Genomic DNA, 7193 nt, shown 5'->3' with positions numbered 1-7193 from the left:
AACAAAATTATACTGGGGGACTTAAATACATCGTTGACAGCTATGGATAGATCATCTAAACAGAAAATAAATAACGAAATAGCAGCCCTAAATGACACGTTAGATGAAATGGACATAATTGACATATATAGAGCACTTCATCCTAAAACATCAGACTATACATTCTTTTCTAGTGTACATGGAACATTCTCAAGGATAGACCATACATTGGGACATAAAATCAGCCTCAGCAAATTTAAGAAGATAGAAATCATACCAAGCATATTTTCTGATCACAAGCCTTTGAAATTGGATATCAACTGCAAAAAGAAAGCAGGAAAAAACACAAATACATAGATATTAAACAGCATACTTTTAAAGAACGACTGGGTCAAAGAAGAAATTAGAGGGGAGATCAAAAGATACATAGAAACAAATGACAATGAAAATACATCCTACCAAAATTTTGGGGATGCAGCGAAAGCAGTTTTAAGAGGGAAATTTATATCATTACAGGCCTAGCTCAAGAAACAAGAAAATTCCGAAATAAATAACCTCATATTACACCTTAAAGAACTAGAAAAAGAAGAACAAGTGAAACTCAAGGTCAGCCGAAGAAAGGAAATAATAAAAATCAGAGCAGAACTTAAATGAAATAGAGAACGAAAAGACAATAGAAAAAATTAATGTGACAAAGAGCTGGTTCTTATAAAAGTTTAACAAAATTGACAAACCCTTGGCTGGACTCACTAAGATAAAAAGAGAGAAGACACTAATTAACAAAATCAGAAATGAAAAAGGGGAAGTTATCACGGACACCACAGAAATACAAAGGATCATCCAAGAATACTATGAAGGACTATATGCCACCAAATTCAATAACCTAGAAGAAATGGACAAGTTCTTAGAAACATAGCCTTCCAAGGCTGAACCATGAAGAACTGGAAAATCTAAACAGACTGATCATCCGTAAGGAAATTGAATCAGTCATCCAAAACCTTCCCAAAAGCAAAAGTCCGGGACCAGATGGCTTCACTAGTGAATTCTACCAAACCTTCAAAGAGGATCTAATACCAATCCTGCTCAAACTCTTCCAAAAAATTGAAGAAGAGACAGTACTCCCTAACTCATTTTATGAGGCCAACATTACCCTGATACCAAAACCTGGTAAGGACAACACAAATAAAGAAAACTACAGACCAATATCTCTGATGAATACAGACGCAAAAATCCTAAACAAAATTCTAGCAAATCAAATACAACAATGCATTAAAAAGATTATTCATCACGATCAAGTGGGGTTCATCCCCGGGGCACAAGAATGGTTCAACATCCGCAAATCCATCAATGTGATGCATCACATAAACAAAATAAAGGACAAAAATCATATCATATGATTATATCAATTGATGCAGCAAAAGCATTTGACAAGATACAACATCCATTTATGATTAAAAACTTAATAAAATAAGTATAGAAGGAAAACACCTTAACATAATAAAGGCCATATATGACAAACCCTCAGCCAATCTCATAATTAACGATGAAAAACTGAAGCTCTTTGCTCTACGTTCAGGAACACGACAGGGCTGTCCCCTATCACCTCTGCTTTTCAACATAGTGTTGGAAGTCCTTGCCAGAGCAATCAGGCAAGAGAAAGAAATAAAAGGCATCCAAATTGGGAATGAAGAAGTTAAATTATCACTCTTTGCAGATGATATGATGTTATATATAGAAAACCCTAAAGACTCTACCAAAAAGCTGTTAGAAACAATCAACGAATACGTAAAGTTGCTGGCTACAAAATCAACGTACAAAAGTCCTTTGCATTCCTATATACTAACAATGAAATCTCAGAAAAAGAAATACAAAGAACAATTCCTTTTGCAATTTCAGCAAAAAGAATAAAATACCTAGGAATAAACTTAACCAAGGATGTGAAGGACCTATATGCTGAAAACTATAAGACATTTTTGAAAGAAATTGAAGAAGACACAAAGAAATGGAAAGACATTCTGTGCTCATGGATTGGAAGAATCAACATAGTTAAAATGGCCGTATTACCCAAGGCAATATACAGATTTAATGCAATCCCCATCAAAATCCCAATGGCATTTTTTAAAGACATAGAACAAAAAATCATCAGATTTGTTTGGAACCACAAAAGACTCCAAATAGCCAAAGCAATCTTAAGAAAAAAGAACAATACTGGAGGTATCACACTCCCTGACTTTAGCTCGTACTACAGGGCTACAATAATCAAAACAGCATGGTATTGGCAGAAAAACAGACACACAGAACAACGGAATAGAATTGAGAACCCAGAAATAAAACCACAGAAATATGGACAGATAATTTTTGACAAAGAAGCTAAAAACATACAATGGAGGAAAGACAGCCTCTTCAATAAATGGTGCTGGGAGAATTGGATAGTCACGTGCAAAAGAATGAAACTGCACTGCTATCTGTCACCATGTACCAAAATTAATTAAAAATGGATCAAAGAATTAAGCATAAGACCTGACACAATAAACTGCACATAAGAAAACATAGGTACTAAATTTATGGACGCTGGGTTCAAAGAGCTTTTTATGAATTTGACTCCAAAGGCAATGGAAGTAAAAGCTAAAATAAACGAAGGGGACTATATGAAACTTAAAATCTTCTGCACAGCGAAAGAAACCATCGACAAAATAAAGCGGCAATCAACTGAATGGGAGAAGATTTTTGCAAACAGTGCCTCCGATAAGGGGCTAATATCAAAAATATACAAGGAACTCATGAAAATCAACAACAAAAAACAAACAACCCAATTGAAAAATGGGCAGAGGACCTGAAGAGACATTTCTCCAAAGAGGACATACAAATGGCAAATAGACATATGAAAAAATGCTCAACATCACTAATCATCAGAGAAATGCAAATCAAAACCACAATGAGATATCACCTAACCCCAGTCAGAATGGCTATCATCAACAAGACAAATAGTAACAAGTGTTGGAGAGGCTGTGGAGAAAAAGGAACCCTCATACGCTGTTGGTGGGAATGCAGACTGGTGCAGCCATTATGGAACGCAGTGTGGAGGTTCCTCAAAAAATTACGAATAGAATTACTGTATGACCCAGCAATCCCTATCCTGGGTATCTACCCCCAAAATCTGAAAACATTTATACATAAAGACACGTGTGCTCCAATGTTCATTGCAGCTTTGTTTACGATGGTCAAGACATGGAAACAACCAAAATGTCCTTCGATAGATGAATGGACAAAGAAGTTGTCTTATATATACACCATGGAATACTATTCAATGCTAAGAAAAGATGAAATAGGACCATTTGTGACAACATGGATGGATCTTGAGAGTATGATGCTAAGCGAAATAAGTCAGATAGAAAAAGTAGAGAACCATATATTTTCACTGATATGTGGTATATAAACCCAAAACAACAAAAGAACAAGACAAACAAATGAGAAACAAAAACTCATAGACACAGACAATAGTTTAGTGGTTACCAGAGGGTAAGGGGGGAGGGGGGTGGGAGATGAGGCTAAGGGGGATCAAATATATGGTGATGGAAGGAGAACTGACTCTGGGTGGTGAACACACAATGGGATTTATAGATGATGTATTGCAGAATTGTACACCTGAAATCTATGTAATTTTGCTAACTATTGTCACTCCAATAAATTTAATAAAAAAAGAAGAATTCAATTATTTCCATCAAGAGAGCTTTCTACAATGTGCCCCATCACTAGCCAACTTTGAGCTCCTAGAGAGAGAAGCTGCTGTGTTCATCTCATGGTCACAGTGTCTGTATATAGTAGGTTTCAAAAGATATCTGAGGAGGAAAAAGGACCCAAGATGGCAGAGTACATAAATGCTCTTCTTGTCTCCTCCCATGACCACATTAAAATTACAGAGCAATCAACCTGGAGAACCATCAGAAGTCCAGCTGAACAGAAGTTCTGTAATTAAGAATATAAAGCAGAAGCCATGTCAAGACTGGTAGGAGGGGAGGAGATGTGGAATGGTCTGGCCCTACATCTGCTTGTGGTGATTGAGAATTGGGAGGGCTATCTCAGCTGCAGAGGTCCTCCACTCCAGGAGGAGCAAGAAACCAGGCTCCCTAACCCCATACTGAGCTCCCCAGCCTGGAGTACCAGAGCCAGGAAGTGGAGCCCCCACAACATCTGGCTGTGAAAACAGTGGGGAATTCCAACCACCCAGGTGGGAGAGAAGACTGTGGGAAACACAGATGTCCTCTTAAAGGGCCAGCACACAGACACACTCACTCACAGGCAGTTACCCTGGGCTCCAGCAGAAGGACAGTGACGTGAGGGAATGAGAGACATACAATTATGTGCTTTGGAGTGAGTATGAGAGGGACAGTCACCATTTCCCCTGTGTGGGGTCCCGCTCCCATGGAGCTAGCAAGAGGGTGCCACCTATCCTGTGTTGAGCCCTACCCCAACACAGCCAAATCTAACTCTCAACTGGCCTGGAAGCTCCACTCGCACCACCTTGGTGACTTCCTGGGACCCCACCTGACCCAACTTGCCCAACATCAGTGGCAATTTCTTGGCCAGATGCCAGCCCCACTCACATTGCACTCTTTCAAGGACAATTCTCAGGGATTTGTGGGCCTCAGGAGGATTGCAGCTGGCTTCAGTGTGGTCAGAGACTTTTCTGAGTAGCTCCAGGCTCAGCCCTGGCACTAAACCAGAATCTATATTAACCTGGTGACCACTAATTGTCCAACACTGGTGACACCCTGAGACCCCACCACACCCAAATCACACAAGGCATTATCAATAGCTGAACTTTATGGGAACCAGCAGGTGGCAGCAGGCCTTGGCATGTCCTGGACTTTTTGCACCGCTACCCCAAGCCCTGTACTGGTGGTAGCCAGCCTCAGTTCACAGTGTGGCTTCTCCCACATGCCTCCAGGTCCAACACAGACAGCAACCAACCACAAATTTCTTTGTAGCTCCGACCAAGTAGTCCTCGGCCAGTCACAGGCAGTAGCTGAACTGGGCCTTCACTGGAGCCCATCCCAAGAATCCCCAGAACCAACATACCTGGAGGTCAGCTTCAGACCACAGCAGAGCAACACCCAATTAGCTTCACAAGCAGCACACCTAAAGGGTGGTCTCAACAAGCATCAGAGCCCACTTTAGGAAATCCCACACCAAGGGGTAAGCCCCCACTCAGCAGCCTATAAGTTGTGGACATGGCCAAACCCCACAGCCAGTCAGCCTGAAGGTCAACCCCACTCACTGGTGTACCAATAGCAATGAAAGCTCAACTGTAACAGGAGAGCACACACAACCCACACAAGGGACACTCCTGGAGCACCAAGCACAGGTGACCAAGGTGTCTGTGGCACCTATTATGTAAGGACCCCCAGCCAAGACTCAGAGATATACCAGATCTATCTAATACATATAAAACACATAGAGGTAGCCAAAATGAGGAAACAAAGAAATGTGTCCAATATAAAAGAACAGGAGAAAACTCCAGAAAAAGAACTAAGCAAAATGGAGACAAGCAAACTACCAGATACAGAACTCAAAACAATGGTTATAAGGATGGCTAATAAACTTAGGGAAAGAATAGATAAACTCAGTGAGAACTTCAACAAAGAGACAGCAAACATAAAAAATGACATAGGAACCATACAAAAGACCCAGTCAGAAATGAACAATACAATGACTGAAATGAAGAATGCACTAGAAGGAATAACTAGCAGACTATATAGAGCAGAGGATCAAATCAGTGATTTGAAAGACAAGGTAGTAGAAAACACCCAATCAGAAGAGCAAAAAAGAAAAAATAATTTAAAAAAAATGAGGATAGTTTAAGAGACCTTTGGGACAACATCAAGCACAACAACATTCGCATTATAGGGGTATCAGAAGGAGAAGAGAGAAAGCAAAGGATTGAGAACCTATTTGAAGAAACAATGACAGAAAACTTTCCTAACCTGGTGAAGGAAATAGACACACAAGTCAAGCAAGAGCAGAGAGTCCCAAACAAAATGAATCCAAACAGGCCCACTCCAAGACACATCATAATTAAAATGGCAAAAGTTAAAGACAGAATCCTAAAAGCAACAAGAGAAAAGCAACTAGCTACTTATGAGGTAGTCCCATAAGATTGTCAGCTGATTTCTCAGTAGAAACTTTCTGGTCCAGAAAATAATGGCATGAAATATTCAAAATGATGAAAAGAAATGACCTACAACCAAGATTACTCTACCTAGCAAGGCTGTCATTTAACATTGAAGGAGAGATAAAGAGCTTCCAGACAAGAAAAATCTAAAGGAGTTCATCACCACCAAACCAGTATTAGCAGAAATGTTAAAGGGACTTCTTTAAGAAGAAGGGGAAACAAACAAACAAACAAAACAAAGATGAGTAATAAATAGCAATAACTATGTATCTGTCAATAATCACTTTAAATTAAATGGATTAAATGCTTGAATCAAAAGACATAGAGTGCCTGAGTGGATAAGAAAACAAAACCCATACATATGCTGTCTATAAGATACCCACTTCAGATCAAAAAACACACAAAGAATGAAAGTAGAGGGATGGAAAAGGATATTTCATACAAATGGAAATGAAAACAAGATAGGGTCACAATAGGTATATCAGGCAAAATAGATTTTAATACAAAGGGTATAATAAGAGACAAAGAGAGTTGTTACATAATGATAAATCAATCAATTCAACAAGAAAATATAACCCTCATAAACATTTATGCATCCAACCCAAGAGCACCTAAATATATAAAGCAAATATTGACCACTATAAAGGGAGAGATGGACAGTAATACAGTCATAGTAGGGGACTTTAACACCTCACTGACACTGACGGAGAGATCTTCCAGACAGAAAATCAACATTGAAACAGCAGCCTGAAATGACACAATAGACTAGATAGATTTAATTGATATTTTTAGAGCATTTCATCCCAAAGTAGCAGAACATACATTTTTTCAAGTGCACAAGGAACATTTTCCACAATAGGCCATATGGTAGGCCATAAAACAACTCTCATAAATTTAAGAAAATTTAAATCATATCTAGCATCTTCTCTGACCACAATGGATTGAAGCTAGAAATTACTTACAAGAAAAAAAAACACTGAAAAACACAGAAACACATGGAGGCTAGATAACATGACTAAATAATGAATGGGTCAAAATGAGA

Source organism: Rhinolophus sinicus, chromosome 16, assembly GCF_057876585.1.
Source record: "Rhinolophus sinicus isolate RSI-liver-muscle chromosome 16, RSI-T2T, whole genome shotgun sequence".
In the NCBI taxonomy this organism is placed as follows: domain Eukaryota; kingdom Metazoa; phylum Chordata; class Mammalia; order Chiroptera; family Rhinolophidae; genus Rhinolophus; species Rhinolophus sinicus.
The sequence above is the reverse complement of the archived record's forward strand: the minus strand, read 5'-3'. Positions refer to the sequence as shown.